Source organism: Carassius carassius, chromosome 25 (assembly GCF_963082965.1).
Source record: "Carassius carassius chromosome 25, fCarCar2.1, whole genome shotgun sequence".
Classification (NCBI taxonomy): domain Eukaryota; kingdom Metazoa; phylum Chordata; class Actinopteri; order Cypriniformes; family Cyprinidae; genus Carassius; species Carassius carassius.
The window spans coordinates 15846296-15869419 of NC_081779.1; the positions used below are offsets into that span (position 1 = coordinate 15846296).

Below are 23124 nucleotides of genomic sequence, written 5' to 3' on the forward strand. Positions count from 1 at the left end.
GTCATCACTTTAGCTCCAGACCAGGGTTAAATGTTTATCGGTGAACTTTTAGAACACTGAAACACTGAAAACCAACAACACAGTTTTTATGATACCTAAAACCATGAACCTATAAAGATGCTGCAGAAACAGTAAATGTACTCTGCTAATTCAATTTCAGTCACAGTTTGAACCTTAGACAGGAAATTTAGTGACTCTTCCACCAGGTTACAACATTCATGTCTGATCACATTAAGAAAAATTCACTGAAATTTGCAGGCCAAAAAAACATCTGTTGTCCGTTGTCGATAGTGTAGTGATGCATGTAGCACCACTCACACAGAAGTCACTTTTAGTGCGTGTTAACACTTAGCATATTTGGTTACATTTTAACAAACTTTGATGTGATGCTCTTTTAATGTGGTTCATTTAAATAAGTATGAACACTGCTTAGTGTGCAACAAATAAGCGGAGTAAGACTACCTGAAATGGTGGGTCTTCTTGGTCCGCTTCCAAATAATCTCTAGTGAGGGTCAACTGAAATATGAATGCAACACTGACTGAAGACATTCAACAAATGTTATCGAACCAAAAAAAAAAAAGTAATGTCACAAAATGTGACCCTAAGGACAAAATGCTCAAGCATACCTGGTTGTTTTCATTATAGGAGCTGTGTTGCCCTTTACAGTTCAACACAGGCATTGAAACCACTGTCTCCTTGCAGTAGATCTCCATGTCTGTGAGACATCAGCTGGTAAAACAATCAGGTTATGACCGTATACTTATGCTTTTGTTTTGTATTTAGGTTTTGTTTTGGTTCTGTGTTAAAAATGGGAGTGTGAACACTAAGCACATGCACTTTACCCTGACCTTTCTGGTCCAAAAGAATAAAGAAAACCAACCTACAAGTGTAAAGACCCTTTTTGTTTAAGTGTGTGATCAACTTGAACCCAAGCGAAATCTGGAGAACTTTCACCTTCAAAAAACTCAATACTTTGCAGATTTCTATTTAAATGACTGAAATTTTGCAACAGAAATGTGACCACAACTTAAAGCCAGTATTGGTGTCGACAAAACCGATTAAGTGAATCGTTGAATCATTCTTTCAAATTATTTGTTCAAAAACGCTCATTCATTCACAAACCCTCTACTGCATGTTGCTCTGAGACTTTTTTCTCAGATGCTTTTTCCAAATTTTTTTTTTTTTTTTGGCCTTAATCAGGTAATTGAAAATATTGTGTCTAAAATGTAAGTAACTCAATGTTAATCTAATAATTATCGAACTATTGTATACAATCATGCTGTTTGTCTGAATGTATTTGTGTGATGTTTTCTTAAATATCTGCATGCCATGATAAATCTTCTAAAACACTGTAATGAGAATTATTAGGTGTTTAAAGTTGACCTATTTTATTATTTCATTTTTTTTTTGCAGCAGCAGCAGCATTTGAATATTAAAAAGGGTTTGAAAATTATGTGATTTATTACCTTTATCCTGTATGTACCATTGTAAAAACCCGTTTTCAATCCCTCACAGCATCGTTTTTATTAGTATAAAATTCAATATGTCTGCCCTGACCAAGATCTATATACAGCATGCTCTTTAAGGTGTTTGATGTTCCTATGAAACCTGCGCCATTGCCTTGAAGAAGCATTTACTGTATGCTGAATTACAGTTTCAAGGGAGTTATTATAAAGGAGTGCATATCAAAACATCTTTCTATGCATTTCACTTAGGAGAAGGTTCAATTACTAAGAGACAGAGCTCTGAAGAACAGAGCTGCTGCTTGGTGCGAGTGGCTATAAGGAAGAATTCGACAGTAGAGGAAAACACATCATGATTTATGATGGTTCCAGACTTCAGGCTTCCTGTTAAATCACGTGCATTCACAAATATTCCATCACAAATCTCAACGTAGGAAAATAAAAATCAGGTTATTTCAGCTTTCCGGTTTCTTTCCCTGTGCAAACCAAACTTGTTGTTTTATTGAGAATTGTCCTATTAAACCTACCTATTATTTATATTTATGTTTTACTTTTTTCATGTTATTCAGTTTTAGCACCAGGTACAGACTAAATAAACTAAGTTCTTTTATTTTTTTCTTTTATTTTTTTCTTTTCCTTTTTTGTCTCATTTCTCTGACAGCAAGGTGATTTAAAGAGATCTTGTTTGCTTTCTGTCTTGTAACCTGCTAGAGGTTTTAATCAATGGAGTTCAGTAAAAGCCTCAGGGGAGCAGGGTAGTCTGGGTAAGGAGGTTAATGTGCTGGCAGTTTGAGATAGACTTGTGACATTTCCATCCAGCATCTGTTTTCATCTGGCCTGATTTAGGGGTGTCTGACTGCATAGTGTGGTTAGCCAAAGACAAATGCTCCAGTCGTTTGGTGACTGTCCACACATGTTCCACCATGTAAACGTTGCCTCCAAGTGGTATAGGGGAGAACTGCGACCCAAGTTTTCATAACAGATCTCTCTTTGTTAGATGGTTTGCTATGGAACATCACAATCATGCAGTCTGATCACATAAAGCACTATGTGTGCCACTAAAAAGATGAGAGGAAAGGAAGACAGATAAACAATTAGATAATAAAAATGATGCAGCAAAGTGGACCATCTGAAAGCTGAAAGACAGAGAGAATGGGGTATAGCGAGGGGGAAATGATCAAAGCTGGGGGAATGTTTAAATGGTCAAAGATAAAGGCATACAGAGAATGAAAGCAAGCTTCACTGAGAGAATAACTAACTAAATTAGGAGAGTTTCACTGAAGATGAGCAGCATGGATAGTTCAGCTGCCACTTCAGTTTAATCTGATAGGAATTCAATGAGCAATGGTGATCTTTTCAACCACAGTGTATTTACTGGAGGAACAACAGGCGTCTTACGAATAGACTGTGGTCTAAATGGGCCTATTTGCTTCTTCCGCTGCTGATCTTGTTGGAAAATGTCAATTATCATCTTAAACACTTGCTGATAAGGAGGAAGTGCAGAGGAAGGGAAAAAGGGAGCTACAGAAAGAAAGAGACAGCCAAAAAGCATATGCTATAGGGGAAAGTAGTCAGTCGGGTGAATGCTAATGCAGTGGGTCACCTCCCAGAGCTTAGCATTACTCTACAAAAGATAATTCTGCTAATGGTGGAGCATTTTAACACCAGACATTCTACAGAAGCTCACCCTTTTATGTTGGGATTTTACCGAGACCTGAACCAGATGCTAAGGAGATTTCTGATGTTGTAGCAGAATATGTAATGAAGCTTAAAGAGACCTCAGAGGGTTGAACTGTTGATGAAGTGTGTAATTATTGTAACATTGGTAGCATCAAATTGAATATGATGACTCCCCCATCTGCCATTGGTCAGACAAACAGGGAGCCCCACCCTAAACATACATGTTTGTTTGAGGTAGAGTCATCCATAGATGTTTATAGATAGATGCCCTGTTAGCGGCTGTTTCTATGAGACACGAATGTGACATCTACTTATACATATCTATAATGTCAATTTCCGTGACTGGCCAGGACTTTTCAGGGAAAACATATTACAGACATAAAGGGAAGGCTTTGATGGTTGTAACACTTTTTGTTTTACAGTTTGTAAAAAAGTGTATTTTACACTACTTATCTCAAACTTTAATTACATTTTCCCACTTTTATTGTCTGCAAAATAAATACGTTTTTAAATGTACAAATTCCATAAAATGTCAGAATTAAGATAGTGAGCTGGTATTATTTAATAATCTGCTTATTTTCCGATATCAGATCTGTATTTAACATCCATTAAAATATTCACAAATCAAACTGTAACTTAAAATTGAAATGTTGCTTTTACTTCAAAATTGCTTTTGTCTTGTAATTCCTTTAAATTTGGTGCTAATCTATGATGTGATTTCATTTTTATAGCTAAAAGTGGTTAAACGGATGTTACAACCAGATCTGGTCTCCCCCAATTCACTGGAAATTCAGCTGGGAAAAGAGGAAAAGTATTTTAGCATGGAGAAATACACGCTTCAGCTTTAAAGCTATGCATACTCTCTACATTATGCAGAGCAGTGAATAAAGTGCTATTCACTTTATAGAAGTGCACTAACAACGCAGATTGTAACTTACAGTAGATAACTGATTAAGATTAACTTAACAGCTGAATCAGGTATTTCTAAGTAGACCTTTATAAAAAGATGTATTTCTTGGAGTAGTCCTCGTCTTTGATCTTTCCTCACCCAATGCTACACCATAAGAGAGATACAAAAAATTAGGTGCTAAATATTTCTATCCTACGACAGGAAGCATTGCCTTGATCTTTCCCTGAAGAACACTGAGCTGTGTAAACATCATGAAAAATTGAAAGGCAGCATCTCAGTTGCCTCGCTAATCCAGAGAGGTGGATCTAGGCTGCAAACAGCTGCACTGAGACTCAAGGCTACAGTTTCAGAAGCCCCCATACCTCTGATTCTTCACTATGCATGGCATATGTGACAGTGCTACAGTAGCCGAGATGCTGTTTGCAGAAGATTGTGACTATAACATTCTTTGAATCTTCTTGAAACTCAAATAACTGGCTAATTTCAAAAGCAGTGTTAGCTACATTGGTGAAGTTAGAATTGCATAACGCACACAGCACAAAATGTGCACATCCCCAATGGCTCCTTGAGAATGAACAGTGAGAAAGCAGTTAGGATTAGCCAAATTTGGTCTTCGTGTTTAATAAACAACACATTTTAAACCTATTAAAAAGCTGAAAGCTGTTAAAATGATCGTAATTAATGAGACACTTGGCCATTGGAGCCATTAAACAATCCCAGGAACCCAAGAAAATGGACAAGGACTAAAAGACTATATAATTTTGAAACTACCTGCTGATGTACAGGAACAATTAAGCCTTTTCTATCTTTAAATAAAATAGTTTGTTCACATTAGCTATTTATGAGGGTTAACACGGTTCAATGGGTCTGACGATTACAAAGTTTTAGACTAGAAATGCTATTTTCTAATTTTCTTTAAGAACAAGTGTTTTTGTTCACTTCTCTTGAGAGCTCATTAAGACAATGCACAATCCTATAAAAGTCTTTCTATTCCTTATTGAGTACCGTTCTTAATGACAAAGACTCTTTATAAATGTATTTTGTATCTTTGTGATCAAAGCTCTGGATAACCCTAAGGTTCTTTGTTTAAACATTGGCTCTTGTGATCAAGGAAGTGGAGGGATGCATTTGGTTTCCGAATTATAATTTCTAAAATATGATAAGATTAAAACAACTTAGATTTTATATAAAACAAAAGTCTCTTTCAAATTATATACATTTTATTTTTAATGCAGTAAGATAGATTGCTCTGTCATATCTCTTCCAAATCAGTGTTTGTATTCATTTATTTATTTAACCATAGAAAGGTCACTTGCATTCAATTTCCACAAAAATCTGTTTGTCTTAATGGTGAGTGAGTTTGAGATACAACTAGACATTTGTTGAGCAATTTCTTAACTGTCTTTTGTCACAAGTGGCAAAGTGTCCAGTGTCAATGTACAACCTGCACTCAGAGAAACATTTTGTAACCCTGTGGATCTCTCACAAGGCTCTGAGCATTTGGTTGAGGGTTAAAGCGTATGTTTGTTTACACACTCATGGTTGCCATATCCTCCCTCCCCTCATCTAAACCCACACACTTGCTTTCTTTATGCTTCTTTAGCTTGTTTGATATACACGCTGAGATCAGAGGACATAAAGTCTTCAGAGGCCCTCTGAGCGCTTGCAATCCTATTCCTGTACCCACACCTCCTCTGATACAAGAGAGAGAGAGAAAGAGGGAGAGTAAGAGAGAGGGATAAAGAAACAGGGATGATGTTAAGGCACGATCATAAAAATAGAACAATGTGTTACAGAGATAATAAGGTCCCTCCGCTGAGCACATACAACAGCACAAAGTCAAATGTGATACAAATGAGAGCAGCTGCAGAAACGCCAATGAATACATGTGTCCAGGCAAGGATGGGATATATGCATGTTTGTGTATAAAAATGCATTGGAAGTTGCCATATATAATATTTCCTTCTATTTTTGGTGAGTGGCTGTTGAGAAGCTAAAAAAAACATTCTTACTCAGGTTTCTATAACCTCCTACAATGTGCAAGTCTCAACTGGTGCCCTTGACAGCGGACCACCCACTCACCCCAGTAAAGCTAGTACTCACGTTCATCTCGAAAGCCACACAGGGGACGACTGCTTAACTATCCACTCAGTAGGATCAATGGTTAGGAGACAATCAATAATACCTTGATCCTGTACGCAGCCGGATTCTATCTCGAGATAAAGTGCATAAATTTGCTCGCGCTGGAACTGGTGGTGCGCTGTAAAAATGAACAGAACATCAGCCTCATAAATCAGGGGTTCAGTCTCAAAGACAGACAGAGCATATTTTCACGAGTGTCTGGGGCGGCCAGCACAGTGTGAGGTAGCTCAGCGGCAGACAGTGTCTTGTTTTTAAAGTTTTCTTTTGATAAGAATGATCAGCTGTTTCAAACTAACAGCATCTGGAACACATATGCTCTCTCTTCCTGTTTTTGCTTTCTTTTTCTTAGTATCTGCTGTTCCAAGAAAGTCTGTAATAGCTATTATTACCGATGGTGTTATCATTCATGTTTCACCACTTGGTATAATATAATATTAACAATTAATATGGAAGGCTGTTTCTGCCTCTGAGTAAAATAAATAAATGGGGAAAAAAAATCTATTCATGTACAGTGTGAATTGATATCTCACAATTACAAATTTATATTTCTTAACTGTGACTTTATTTCTCACAGTGTGACATAATATCTCATAATTATTATTACTATACCACAGTTGCAACTTTATAACTCATAACTGCGACTTTAACTGTGGCTTTATATCTCACATTGTGACTTATCTCATAATCATGACCTATATCTCACTATGTTTATATCACAGTTGTGATTATACCTTGCAATTCTTTATTTATCTTGCAAATGCAGATTTATTTCTCATGATTGATATTTTATATTACAAAATAAGACTTAATGTCTCATAATTATGACTATATCTCACAATTTCTACTATATCTCATAATATATATATATATATATATATATATATATATATATATATATATATATATATATATGTGTGTATATATACATTTCACAGGAATGACTATATCTCCTGATTTTCACTATTTATATTCTAATTGCCAACATTAGGTCTCACAATATAATAATATCTCATTACTATGACTTCATATCTCACAATTGCAACTTTTTATCTCATAATTGCAACTTTGTCAATGTGACTTTATATATAATAATTATAACCAGTCTCACAACTGGAACTTTATATGACTATAACTCACAGTTATAAACATTTTATTGTTTATAATTGTGACTCTCACAATATGACTTAATATCTCATAATTATGACATTTATAACATTACAGTTGACATCATATATCGCACAGTTGTGACTATATCTTGCAATTACAACTATTGATATCACAAATGTGATACAATACAATTCCAATTCCGACTAAATATCTCAAAATCATGACTTAATCTCTCAATGTGACTCAAAATACAAGGCTACTTTTAAATGGCCAATTGATTGATTGATTTGAATCAATTGATTGTGAGCAGGTCCAGATATTTACTTTTAAAGGAATAGTTCACCCAAAAAAAAAAGGAAATTCTGTATTTTTTTCACAATCGTGTCATTCAAAGGCTCTTATTTGCTTTTGTGGAACACAAAAGATAAATGGCTGAAGTATAATACTTTTTAATTTATTAATTTAGCAACCAATTTTATCCAAATACAACAAGCGATTCATCTTGGCAGCAACAAGAAGTGCTAGCAATACAAAGTTTCAAAAATTTTTTTTTAGAATAGTAGGATACAATCTAGAAGATTAATGGAACACTTGCTTTTTGGCAGCAGGGTAGCATGGTTATGCATATTTACCAGCAGTGTCTAGCTTTTTTCTTCAGGGAGTGGAACTGAACAGCCTATTCTTTAGCAATGCAACAATAGTGCTTGCTTATGTCAGAGTGATTATACTGAGCTTTGATCAATAGCTGACAGGTGTGTGGGGTGTGTCTGTTGTGTCTGCTTTGGAAGTAGGGCATCATTTCATCTTATACAGGTCCCAGTGTCCCAGATCCACCTTTAGTCTGATTTCCTTCAGATTAACTATTGTTTCTACAATAAAAGACAATGACTAGCATTAATCTAATTTGTAACATCTCATTTAATGTTAAGTGTTACATTGTCCCTAAAGCTGCAGCAATCATTTAGGAGTCGATTAATGCAAAAAGTAAAACAAAAGAAATGGAGTGCATGTCAGTGAGGGGTGATGCAAGTGCAATAGATTTTAAGAATTCTGAGCAAGACACGCTCAACTAAAACCTTTGGATGCGTTGTGCTTTATCAAAGTCTGTTCATGTATTCCCTTTCATAATTTACCATTAAATCAATCCGTGAGTTATAGCCTTCACCTTTTAATTTGCATTAATTTCCCAGCACACTGATCTATTCAAATCTGCTGCTTGGCGCAGTCCCACTGCAGACACTAATGCAGAGAGGATGTGAGCATTCAAGTTGCCCCATCAGCCCTCATCGCCCAAGGCTCTTCTTTCTTTCTTTCTATCATTAACTGTATCTTGCTCCCGATTTCTCCCTGTCCCTTTCCTTCCAGCTGCAAAGTTTTACTTCCTTTATACACAAGTATTATTTCTTGGCTCTAATGCTTTTTTGTGACAAATCATTCTTAAGACAGATAAAATCATTGTTTAGTCTATAAACTTATAATCTAATCATGCTCAATTGATTGTGAGCAGGTCCAGATATTTACTTTTAAAGGAATAGTTCACCCAAAAAAAAAAGGAAATTCTGTATTTTTTTCACAATCATGTCATTCAAAGGCTCTTATTTGCTTTTGTGGAACACAAAAGATAAATGGCTGAAGTATAATACTTTTTAATTTATTAATTTAGCAACCAATTTTATCCAAATACAACAAGCGATTCATCTTGGCAGCAACAAGAAGTGCTAGCAATACAAAGTTTCAAAAAATTTTTTTTAGAATAGTAGGATACAATCTAGAAGAGGGAGGGATATAAGTAATAGTGAAAGCATTTGCTATTGTGGTGGCAGTATCATGCAGTGAATGGTGAATGAAGCTTTCAAGATTAATTAAGCACCGTAAAGTGTCATAAAAATGGTCAATATGACCCATGCACTGTATTGAAAGTCCTCTGAAGTCAATAGCTTTATGTTGTGGGAAAAGTTTTACATTTCAGAAAAACAGATAGAGTCTAATGGACCATATCTTTACACTTACACTTTACACTTGTTTCCTGTTCCCATTCATGGTAATTGCTTGGAAAAAGTAATCACAAGTAATCACATTCTTAACTTTGTAAAACTACATGATGACATTTAATGTCATAATTTTAATTTTAGGATGGACTATTCCTTTATCTTGCCTGAGTCCATTCTTCGGCACATGTAGCATAAAAACAAGGAGCCTTGAGTGCTTCAGTGCTTTCACTTTATTTGATTCATTGGTGAACTGAGCCAAAGCACTTCAGGTCAACCACTGTTATTCCAGAGAGACCCCGAACCCAGAGCTAAAACAGAACACAAGAAGCTCTCCCTGACAAAATGATAAAAGCAAGAGTACATTTCTGCTATCTGTTTAGATTTAAATATTTATCAAAAATGACGTCCCTCTGGGCCCAAGGCTCTCCGGCCAGGGAAAAGTCACCTTTCATCAGGTCTTCCATTCTGAGTGTTTATCAAAACCATCCTTTCACAAGGCTCACCACTGCCAGGCCCAGGCCACTGTAAAGGGATAAGAGCAGAACAAACAGGGCAGAGGACATAAGGGAGGGATATTTATGCTGGACTCACCGAGGCATGCTGTTATTGATCTGGCTTGACACTAACTGCAAGTATTATTGACCAGTGGACAGTGATAAATAACTCCAGTGAGAAGAAAATACTGTCCTTTTCATTTTATATATGTGTATTTTTTGCATTGTTTAATTTTACTGTTTTTCTTTTGATCAAATTTGTGTTGTCAGCGTGTCTGTGGGTATGCAGGTATTTGTTTATGAGCTACCTACAAGTGCACGCTTATACCGCATAGCCGTTGGTGTGTTTGTGCTGTATATATTGCATTCAAATGACTTCAGCTCTACAAACTCGATTACATGGGCAACAAAAAGCATCAGAATGTACTCCAGGTGCATCAAAGCAATTCTTTCAAGTGCAGTTTAAATTTTAAAATTTTAGTGTTTAAGCTGCCTCAAGCTAATTAAAGAGCCATATCAATAGTCCACTTCAGCCAAGTTGTAATGTTCAGCTGGAAAGCATAGTTGGTGTGTGGTAAGAGACACCTCACAAGCAGCTCAGATGGAAGATATATGATATTGTCCAGCACAGAGTTTTCCCTTTTTTAATTCCTACTCGGTGTGAACCAAAGCGAATATCATCTAATCATATCTGACCTTAAGAAAAGGTGGCCAAGATTTTTAGAAGTGTGGAAGGCAGGTGCATGGTCTTTCTTGAGATTTAATATTTCAGTGCCATATCTCTCCTAGGTAATAACATCAAATAAAATTGTCTCATTACCAGTCCAGACTAGAGCCACTGGTGCTGGAATGCCACGCCACAGTAACATTTTGTAAAGAAAGTAAAAAATGGAGTTGGTGGCACGCTATAAACAGTACCAGCACCCTGATACTTAAGCAGCGACTGAACTCCACTGTCAGTGATTGCACTGCATTTTCATGTGTGGAAAACAGACAATTATCTAAATATATAATTGCACATATATTATTAACTCATTTACTTTTGCCATCCTAGTAAATTAGGCCGACAAGTCCTGCATCGATTCAGTCTTCCACATATTCTGTAGCTTACAGAAACAAACTTAAAACATAAACATCGAATACCGCAAGACCATATCTCTGTGTTTGACAACACATTTTGTAAAGAGGCTGTTATCTTTTGTCCTTCAAAGAAATCTGCCACGGATTGCCTAGTATGCACTCATTTTGGTGGATCTCCAAAAGTCATTTTCACAAAATACATTTTTGACTGATTCCCCCACCTGTGGACAAAACTATTATAATCTAAGTTATATATTTTAGCTTTGGGGCACTATGTATTTGTAACTGCATATAAAACCTACATATATAATAGATTATTATTTATTTCTGACACAGTGTCTGATTCCTTAAGGAATGAAACACAAATTGTACAAATTTAACAAGAGTCAGTGATTCACAAGCTATTCTTTCAGTAACAGGTGTGTCCAAATTTACATTCTTTTGTATTATTTATTTAGTTAGTCCATCACTATAAATAGTCCAAAAAGAAAAAAAGTGCACTTTACATACCCAGATGATGCACTTAATTAACTGAAAAAAACTTGTGTAATGTTGTACACTTCATGCACTGTGAATCAGGAAGTCTGTGAGCCATATTGATATTCAGAACAAGGCAATAGGGTGCTGCTCCAGGTGTGTGTTCATGGTTTTCTGTGTTCACTGCTGTGTGTGTGTGCACTTTGGATGGGTTAAATGCAGAGCACGAATTCGGAGTATGGGTCACCATACTTGGCTGTATGTCACATCACTTTCAATAGTATCTACTAGGCTATATAAAAATTTAAGATATTGCTGAAAAAAGTGGCACATTTGAGACTCAATTCCCCTTCACTGTTTTCAGTTCTAGTTTCTTACTCTTTGTTTATCTCTGTTGTTCTGCCATTACAAGGTGGTTATGTTGTCTCTAAATTCTTTCATTATTGCTCAGGAAGAGAGATCCGACAATAATAGCATTCTTGAAGTGTAAAAGCTCAGCGTAACTAGCAAACTACAGTACAAAAACCTTTTTAAAAGTCCTTGAAAGTTTGCATGAAGTTGTTTGTGAAGCCAAATTATGTAAGTAAAATAGCTGAGGGGTTTAAGTCAAAATGAAAGGTGGAAGAGAAGTAAAACAGATTGTGAAGAATGAAGACTGTTTTACATTTTGACTGGAAAATGCATTTGGCAAAAAGAGTCATGTTAGGATTTGCGGTTTGTGTTTGGAAGGATGTCTGGAAAAACTGGGAATTATGAGTGTGCAAGGAATTCCTGAAGAGGCTATCTATCCCATCCATCTTCTCCAGGCTTCTGGAGGGTCTTTTGTTTGATCCAATTCTAATAGAACAGAACATAATATAATAAAATATTGCCACAAAAACTGACCTGTGGAAAGAGTTTTCCAGGATTAAACCCAATCAGATTTTCCAGTACATTCATAATCAAGTCAATTAGCTCAAATCCAAGCTAACAGCTTAAAACCTTCAAACATCATAAATCAATAATTCTGTTGTGGACATTGTTTGAGGTGCCATACTTATGTAATAGAGACACACTTGTAAGTGTTTCGAACTCCAATGACATTTGACTTTACAAATCATTACAAAGCAACTTTACAAAAAATTAAGTTTCTCCAATATTTAGTAGTAGCTTTCAGTTTGTGTGCATATGACAGGATTTTTCAGAAAAATTTATACAAGACGTAGTCAACCAGACGATGAACAATATTAACAGCAATAATTATATGATGCAATCACACTTGTAGCAATATTTGTTAATTCTGTTTGTTGATTCAGGGTTAGCATCATCTGAGGTCCTCTGAGGGGTCAGCATCATCTCTTCTCAGGTGTTCTGAATCCAGACGGGAGCTTGTGTAAATTCTAGTTACCACAGAATGTAAATCCCGTGCCAAAACAGAGAAACAAATAGAGACATAATTAGCGTAGCTGCTGTTCCAACAAAGTAAAATTAATTAGCTTAACCCAAGCTGAAGAATACGAATGCACATTTGATCAGATGAAACTGCAGTGACAATTTAAGAGATGCATTATGCATTATGCATTCAATGCTTGGCGATAGAGATGCGTTTTTTATCAAGATTTAAACAGAGAGAGTGTGTCTGAACCCTGAACATTGTCAGGAAGGTTATTCCAGAGTTTGGGAGCCAAATGTGAAAAAGCTCTACCTCCTTTAGTGGACTTTGCTATCCTAGGAACTACCAAAATTCCAGTGTTTTGAGACCTTAGGGAGTATAAGGCTAGTTAAGTACGCAGGAGCTAAACCATTTAGGGCCTTATAGATAAGTAATGATAATTTGTAACTGATACTGAACTTAATAGGTAGCCAGTGCAGAGACTGTAAAATTGGGTTAATATGATCATATTTTCTTGACCTGGTAAGGACTCTAGCCGCTGCATTTTGGACTACCTGTAGTTTGTTTATTGAAGATGCAGGACAGCCATCTAGAAGTGCGTTACAATAGTCCAGTCTAGCATGAATGCATGAACTAGCTTTTCTGCATCAGAAACAGGTAACATGTTTCGTAGCTTGGCAATGTTTCTAAGATGGAAGAATGCAGTTTTTGTAACATGGGAAATTTGTTTTGTTAGAAAGTTGCTGTCCAATATAACACCCAGATTTTTGACTGTAGAGGAAGTAACAGTAAATCCTTCTAGTTGCAAATTGTAATCTACAAGATTCTGTGTACTGTTTTTTGGTCCAGTAATTAATATCTCTGTCTTATCAGAATTTAATAGGAGAAAATTATTGGTCATCCAATCTTTTACATTTTTCACACACTCTGTTAGCTTAGATAATTTAGAAGTTTCACCTGGTTGAGATATATAGCTGAGTATCATTAGTATAACAGTGGAAACTAATCCCATATTTTCTAATAATATTACGAAGGGGCAACATGTATATTGAACATAGAAGGGGACCTAGGACGGATCCTTGTGACACTCCATATTTTACTGGTGATAAATGAGATGACACCCTATTTAAATAAACAAAATGGTAGCAACCAGACAGGTAGGATCTAAAACATCTTAGAGCCTGCCCTTCAATACCTGTATAGTTTTGTAATCTATCTATGAGTATGTCATGATCTATGGTGTCGAACGCAGCACTAAGATCAAGTTAAACTAGCAATGAGATGCAGCCTTGATCTGACGCAAGAAGCAGGTAATTTGTAATTTTAACAAGTGCAGTTTCTGTGCTATGGTGGGGCCTGAAACCTGACTGAAATTCTTCATACGGATCATTTTTTTTGCAGGAAGCACTCAGTTGAGCAGACACAACTTTTTCAAAAATTTTAGACATAAATGAAAGATTTGAAATAGGCCTATAATTTGCCAGTTCACTAGGATCTAGTTTTGGTTTCTTAATAAGAGGCTTAATAATCCGACAGCTTAAATTGTTTAGGGATGTGACCTAAAGATAACGACGAGTTAATAATATTGAGAAGCGGTTCTTCGGCTACATAACAACTCTTTCAGTAATTTAGTGGGAACAGTATCTAATAAACATGTTGTTGGTTTAGATACAGTGATACGTTTATTTAGCTCTTCCTGTCCTATAGTTGTGAAGAACTCCAGTTTATCTTTGGGTGCGATGGATGAAACTGAAGTATTAGATGCTGTAGAATCTACATTCGCTATTGTATTTCTAATGTTATCTATTTTATCAGTGAAGAAATTCATGAAGTCATTACTATTAAACATTGATGGAATATTTGAATCAGGTGGCGTCTGGTTATTTGTTAATTTAGCCACTGTGCTAAATAAAAACATTGGATTGTTTTGGTTATTTTCTATGAGTTTCTGGATATGCTCGGCCCTGTTAGTTTTTAGAGCCTGTCTATAGCTGGACATACTGTTTTTCCATGCAATTCTAAAAACTTCCAAGTTAAATTTTCTCCATTTGCGTTCAAGACTACGAGTTTCTTTCTTGAGGGAGTAAGTACTACTGTTTTACCATGGCACAGTACGTTTTTCTCTAACCTTTTTCAATTTGATGGGGGCAACAGCTTCTAATGTATTTGAGAAAATATTGCCCATGTTGCTAGTCATTTCGTGATAAATCAGGCAGGTTATTTGCGAATCTGTGTTTGATGGCCGGAACAATAGTTCTGCCCAGACGGTAACGCTGAGACATATAGTTAATATCAGTGATATGCAGCATGCACGATACAAGGAAATGGTCGGTAACATCATCACTTTGAGGTATTATATCTATATCAGTATGATCGATTTCATGCGATATAATTAAATCTAGTGTATGATTAAAATGATGAGTGGGCCTGGTGACATTTTGCTTGACTCCAAAGAGTTTATTAGGTCAGTAAACGCAAGTCCTAACGCATAATTTGTATTATCAACGTGAATATTAAAATCTGCCATGATTAGCGCTTTATCAACTGTAACCAGAAGGTCTGAGAGGAAATCTGCAAATTCTTTTAAGAATTCTTCATACGGCCCAGGTGGTCTATACACAGTAGCCAGAGCAAGAGATACATTAGATTTATTTTGCCTATCTGACAGTGTAACATTAAGCAGACGTATTTCAAATGAGTTAAACCTGTATTCTGTTTTCTGGGTAACATTGAGAATATCACTAAATATTGTTGGTGGAGCCGACACATTTAGACCAATATAATCATTTGGTTTTAGCCAGGTTTCAGTCAAGCAGAGTATATCAAAAGTTTTATCTGTGATCATTTCATTTACAATAACTGCTTTGGGAGTGAGTGATCTAATATTTATGAGCCCAAACTTTAAAAAAACTTTACTTCTTTCATTTGAGCATGAAGAACAAAAATTTATCATAATAGTTATTTGAGAATTGGCTTACTAGCCGGAGCGAAGTGTCCTGGAGATGTTGTAAGAGAACTCTGAGCAGCTCTGCTCCGACTCTGCTGGGGTGCAGGCCATCAGCGCGAAAAAGCCTAGGACGCTCCCAGAAAAGATTCCAATTATTAAAAAAAAAACAAAAAAAAAACATTTGAGATTTGTTTTGAAAATGTTTTTCAAAATACAGTATAAACAAAAATACATTTATGTTGTGTAAAATATATTTTCCATTTACCCCAAATATATATATTTAACTTTTCTTGCCTTCTTGAAGTACATCTTGTAATATATTTTTTGCATTTGTAGGATTAAACCATGTATTTTCTTTTTGAAAAAGATTTTCTCCACACTGCTAATTGATAATTAATTGTAGACCTATTATACTATTATAAGTTGTTGTTATTATATATATATTAGGGATGTCCAGATCCGATCACGTGATCGGAAATCGGGCCCGATAGCGTGGTTTCCGACTCGATCTACCTCCCGATCAGGACTCGGATATATATATATATATACAATTATTAAACATCAAGGTAGGTTGCAGAAGTAAATAGTTGTAGCTTCTCACCTTGAGGGTCTCATAAGGTTCTGTGTTCAAGCTCATAAAATTAGATGATTCATATCTGTCTCTCACTGCTGAACCTTGAAATCAAATCCAGTTGTGTGGTTGGATAGATGTGCCCAGTCCTCGAGCATTGACTTCACTGTATGATGCTATTTGAGAATCCACCAAGGTCATATTGTGAGAAAATCTTTTTTTTTTCTTTATATATATATATATATATATATATATATATATATATATATATATATATATATTATGATGCCCTTGTCAATCAATTATTCTATATCTATATATATATATCTATATATATATATATATCTATATATATATCTATATATATATATATATATTCTCATTATTTTATAACACATCTTTTGTTATGCGGTGGCACAGAGTTAGACCCTTTTGACTCCACACAGAAACAGCGACGCGTGCGGCATGACATCACTTTGTTTTCAAGAGCTGGTGTGAATAAATATAGATTCAAACTCAAAGAGACATGATAGTTTGCGCATGACCTCATATTTCATTCGGACTCAGGATACAGCGAGATGAACATCACAGAGCGCTAAACTCTCATGCAGTGTGTGTTTCATTCATACTCGAAGCCGGAGCGCGCTCTCGCGCTGATATCAGGGTATTCCTAATATGGACAAAAGCGTCCAGCTATGCTTGTGGTGCGCACAGGAAAACAGAAACTTATGCAAACACGAAGACATTAATATACGATCACGACAATAAATTGTTCTTCAAGTCATCTCCAGCAGGTGATAAATAAAGTATGAACAATGCAGTGCTGATTGACATAGTATTTATTACAGTATATAAACTATTATGCATTATTATGTGATAAACAGTGTTTGTAGTATATAAACAAATCATTATTATTTGTTATTGTCCAGCATTTATAGATTTCTAAGCCAATTAAAAGCTAGAAATTAGAGAAAAAATAAAGTTGCCTATACTATCAGTCAGAAGTTTTTGAACAGTAAGCTTGTTAAGGATTTTTTTTTTTTTAAGAAGTCCCTTCTATTCACCAAGCCTGCATTTATTTGATCCAAAGTACAGCAAAACAGTAAGATTTTGAAATATTTTTACTAGCTTATTTAAAATAGCTGTTTTATATTTGAATATATTTCAAAATGTAATTTATTGAACATCCTGGATCTGTTTTTTCGCTCTTCTTTATTCTTTTTTTATGTATTATAGAAGTATCGGATCGGGACTCGGTATCGGCAGATACTCAAAATCAAATGACTCGGACTCGAGGACAAAAAAACCTGATCGGGACATCCCTAATATATATATATATATAATTTTTTTTTTTTTTTTTTTTTTTTTTTTTTTGCAGTGTTTCTGCAAATATGTACTACAATTATTAAACATCAAGGTAGGTTGCAGAAGTAAATAGTTGTAGCTTCTCACCTTGAGGGTCTCATAAGGTTCTGTGTTCAAGCTCATAAAATTAGATGATTCATATCTGTCTCTCACTGCTGAACCTTGAAATCAAATCCAGTTGTGTGGTTGGATAGATGTGCCCAGTCCTCGAGCATTGACTTCACTGTATGATGCTATTTGAGAATCCACCAAGGTCATATTGTGAGAAAATCTTTTTTTTTCTTTATATATATATATATATATATATATATATATATATATATATATATATATATATATATATTATGATGCCCTTGTCAATCAATGACTCCCTAAAGCACTTAAGTGCAAAACTGTATGGAAAGAAAATTTAATGAGCAAAAAAAAAAAAGAAAGAAAGACTACCAAGCCATATAACTTTAAATTGACTTTGCTCAAGAGTGAAGAACACAAGCTTGAGATGGGGAAAGGAATCTGAGGCATTGAGAAGAGACAGATGGGGCAGCAGGAGTTTAATAAACTTTAATACTTCTCCATTACACACAAAAAAAAATTGTGAGTCTAAGCTTTCACCAGAAGTGTATGGCCAGTCTAAGTTTTTAGCAGAAGTGTAAGTGCACACTGCAAGACTCAAGCTTGTCACCTTTGATGTTAAAGTCGATGACTAGTCTTCGTCAAAATGTTCCCATCGAGATGCTCTTTTAGTGTGCCCACTTTTGAGATATGCTCCGACTAGAATGTGAATTTAAACTGACCCTGCAGGAATAGCTGTTTAATAAATTAGAACTCAGAGAAATTCAACACGCAATGGCTGAACTACAAATTATTAAATATAAATTAATACAAATTAAATGCAACTTTTTACAGATGACATTTCAAACTCTTATTTGTGTTTGTCTGGCTGGTTGTAACCCCTGTACAACTTTCCATCCTCAAAATATTTTTTAAGATAAGACTTTCACTCACACATTGTCTTAAAGAACCTTCTTTTTCTAGACAAACATGATTGTAGTTAAGACTATTTATTTTTGCTTCCTTAAGTATGCTCCCACAATTCATATTCAGGTATTCACAGCCCAGTAATGCAGAATATCTTCAGTCGTATAGTGTGCCCTAGTCTTTATGGGCAAGCGGGAAAGTAAATTTCTCGTCCCTCTTCACTGAAAGTTGATTAGCCACACTCAGACCAAATGACTATATTCTTTCACAAAAGATTTCCCAGACTTCAGAAAATGTTAGAGATCATCACGCAGAAATGGTACACCTATCAATCTTGAATACTGGCATTAAACCACTTGTGGAGTCGTTTGTGCCTGACCGATTTCTTTTAACCAATTACTTTACTTATTCAAGTAAAATTTCATGGATCCATTTGAACGATCAACAAAATCTGACTAGATTTACAAACATATGCAGAGTTTCATATTTGTGCATAATAGGTAGTCTCATCTCGACTGATGAGAAGAAATAAAAGATTAAAAATAATACATTACCATTCAAAAGCATTACATATAATGCAAGCATCCAGTGTTTTAAGCTGGTTATCAGATATTAGTTTAGTCATAACTACACAGTTCTACCCACAAATATGTTCTGCAAATATTTTAAGACAAGTCTGAATGTTTTTGAAGCATTCTGGTGCATAGGGCCCTCTGTGAGGAAAGCTATTCCTGCATCCTTTGCTGCTTTACAGAACGTGGCCGGAAGCCGATGCCAAAGCCAGACAGGGAATCATAAAAACTTTCATATGTAGAGCACTGACTGAATATGAAATTTAGTCCTCTCTGTCATATTATTTAATGGTCTAACTGCAGATGAAATATGAAATCGGCTGTTCTCCAGCACCACTGCTGTTTGTTTGCATTCCCCTGAGTTGTGTTTTTTTACAACATTGTGTATATCATCTTATCTATATTTTACATGATGACATCAAGATTGTCCATCACTGTTCCAAACAGCACAGCAAAATCACAGAGGGGGGCTTTGGACTTCATAAAGTGAGGATAACACAGAAACACAATTCTGCAGCATTAGTATTTAATATCTGGTGCTTCTCACTCACTGGGACTCAACCACATTATGGACATCTCCAGTCCAGTGCTCTGTTACATTCTGATTTTTTGATTTTGGACTGCATAGCTTATGCTTGCCATGTTCTGGAACCCTTGAGGCATGAGGATAGCAGGCACTTTTTTTTCCAGATGTTTCCATCACTGCTGCAGCCATGCAGCCACTAACATCCTGTTTTTCAAGATGCCTTGAACTCTGGGAGAACTAAGTCATTGTTAGGATTCAGAAGTTTATGCCCTGAAGAAAATGACAAAAGCATCATGAGAAAGTAATTTAGCAGCCCTCCTTTGCTCAATATTTTATTTGTTCTGTTAAATTGATTGGGTTGTTAAAGCTGACTTTATTAAGAATCTAGAGTCCCGTTGTTGTGCAAGTCAGGCGTGTTACTAGACATAAACTTACATCTAGGGCTCAGCACATTAGTATCATACTGTGATGCAAAACAACCTGTGTAAATAATTCAAACCAGACAATTAAGATACATATTTAAAAAATAAATACAAATAAATCAAGTACTTTACATATATGCTTGTATTATGTAATTGGATTCTGTTCATAAATCCACAATATGTTTATATTTTAATTGTTTTTCTTTAGTACTGCTCTGAGTACAATTTTTATTTAGTACAATTATTTTGTCCAAATGTTTTCATACTTCATTATTTCTTTATATTGTGTTGATTGAGCATCATGACTGTTTGTAGTCCCCAGAACTTTGCCGCTAAGTACAGCTGAGGAAAAGGTCCCAAAATGCTGCAAACAGTCATTGATTAAGGATAAATATATTTGTGAAAATTCAGTTATTTAGCCTTAGTGACTATATATGTGTGTGTGTGTGTGTGTGTGTGTGTGTGTGTGTGTGTGTGTGTGTACTACCGGTCAAAAGGTTGGGATCAGGACGATTTTGTGCTAATTGTTTAATCGCTGTGTATTCAGATTTAGTGATCATTTGACAGTTTATTTATTTATTTATTTATTTATTTTTATACAGTATTTGGATGTTTGTAATGTTCTTGGAGGGAAGTTATTATTATCATTGTGATTTATTTTAAGGGTAAGATATTTAAAATGTTATAGGAAATGATAATTCGATCCATAGTTTTACCGCCAAAGTCGAAACAATAAAACAAGCACCAGTCGACCCATTGCTGTTTAACCACATGCTTACCATCAAAACTGTGGCAGTATTATTTTGATTTTGCTATTCAGTCACAGATGTCTGCATTAGCGTGACCTCAGATAAGTTCCTCAGTCGTGCAATCGTAGTTGAACAGGAGGAATCAAGCAAAGCAGGACTTGTGGGAGGCGGCAGCGAAAAGAAAAGCCTACAGCTCGTTTCAGAAGCTGATGATGTCATCAAGCGTGTCCTGGAGATTCTCCCGTCAAGGAAAAAAAGAGAAGGGAAAGTTTATTAAAACAACTCTGAGGGGAGGGGAGAAAGGAGTTGGAGAAGGAGAACTCTCAGGCAAAAACTTTATCCAGACTAGAGAGGACTCTTGGAAGCTCTTTTAGCAAACTGGATTACAATAAAAGCAGTTTTCTGTGGATTAATGTTGCCATAATTCATTGGATTAACAATCACAGAAGGTAAAATGATGTGTTTTTGACTCAGACATATCGGGAATCTTTATGGCGTTGAGGATCCTTGCAAGCTCCCTGGATATATAGGCTAGATTAGAATTTCATTAGTTGTTATTTATTGAAATAGGACATTTGCGGCCTATTCCAGTCAATTTGCATATAATTAATCAATGTACTGTATGCATAGGCTATAAGGCTGCGTTTAATGCTTTGTCGGAATGCAAATGATAAAAAAGTTTCGTTCTTTATCAGATCAGATCAATTTAATTAATTTCCTTCATCATTCAGGTGTGCTGTTCACACCGTATTTCAGTAAAGTTTCAAGTACCGTACATTACATTTGCATTTACTTATATATAAATATAAATATATATATACAGTACAGACCAAAAGTTTGGACACACCTTCTCATTCAAAGAGTTTTCTTTATTTTCATGAGTATGAAAATTGTAGATTCACACTGAAGACATCAAAACTATGAATTAACACATGTGGAATTATATATGGAATTATATACATAACAAAAAAGTGTGAAACAACTGAAAATATGTCATATTCTAGGTTCTTCAAAGTAGCCACCTTTTGCTTTAATTACTGCTTTGCACACTCTTGGCATTCTCTTGATGAGCTTCAAGAGGTAGTCACCTGAAATGGTCTTCCAACAGTCTTGAAGGAGTTCCCCGAGAGATGCTTAGCACTTGTTGGCCCTTTTGCCTTCAGTCTGCGGTCCAGCTCACCCCTAAACAATGTCGATTGGGTTCAGGTCCAGTGACTGTGGAGGCCAGGCAGGGCCGTGCAGAGACCTTTGGAGGGGCAGGTGCTCAAAGTATAAAAGGGGCACATGGAACAAGGCTTTAAATGCCACTGTTCAAAATATCAATTCAGCAATATATTGTGATGCATTCCTTGCTGATTCGCGTATCGATATGGATGATTATGTATTGATACGGCAGCAAATGCTCTGATGCAGTTTTGAAAAAGAAAAAATACAAAAGACAATTTTAAGTTTAAAATGTAAAAAAATATTTTCTTTCCACCTAATAATAGCTCTGGGATCAGAAACTGAAATGTCTTAAGTTGTCCCAACATGATGGCTTTTTCTTCTCTGTTCTACAGAATTATTAAGAACAGCTGTTATAGTAAAAACTATAGAAAACACTTGTGCCTCTACATTTTCCTCTTTCTCACCAGCCTCTGTCTCCTGGCTTGCTGTTCCCTGCTCCCTTTCTGTCACCTGTGCCTCTACATTTCCCTCTTTTTCTTCCTCTGTCTCCATCTCCTCATCTGGGGCCCGTTTTTACAAAGGAGGTTAAGTGAAAACTCTGAGTATGTTTACCCTGAAATGAGGGAAACTCTAGGTTTTCTGTTTCAGAATGGGAGGTTTGCCAAACCCGTTTCTGAAAGAGAGGTAACTTACACTCAGAGTTAGTTACCATGGTAACTTACTCTATGAACCTAACCTGGTTGGGAGCAGGTTTTCTTCGATAAACCCAGAGTTTATTTCGTTCTCCTCCCCCTTTTTGAACACTTCATTAATGCACGCTGGAAAAATGCTCTTCTTACTAACTGTTTTTATTTTCTTCTTTTTTTGCCCAAGTATAAATATAAAAAAAAAATTATAAAATAAAGATTGATTTTCTATATAAGAAAATGATATAAGAAATTTTGTCTTGTTTCCTGGGGGGGGGGGGGGGGATCTAAATTAAGTGCATTTTACTTAAGAAAAATTATATGCCAGTGTGGTAATAAAAATAATCTTAATGCAAATGGAAACGAGATTATTCTGAGTGTCTATTACTAAGTGCAAATCTACTGTAGCTCCGCCCTCCAGCGA

The 23124-nt window shown here is 35.6% G+C and overlaps 1 protein-coding gene across 1 annotated transcript in view; it reads left to right on the forward strand.

The window, feature by feature from the left end:
* The first annotated feature begins 21021 nt into the window (after positions 1-21021).
* The window catches only part of LOC132104293 (collagen alpha-1(XVI) chain-like), an 88207-nt gene continuing 86104 nt past the window's right edge, over positions 21022-23124 (forward strand). Inside the window, exon 1 of the mRNA XM_059509664.1 lies at positions 21022-21296. The gene's annotated coding sequence lies outside the window, so the exon portion shown is untranslated. The remainder of the gene's footprint in view (positions 21297-23124) is intronic.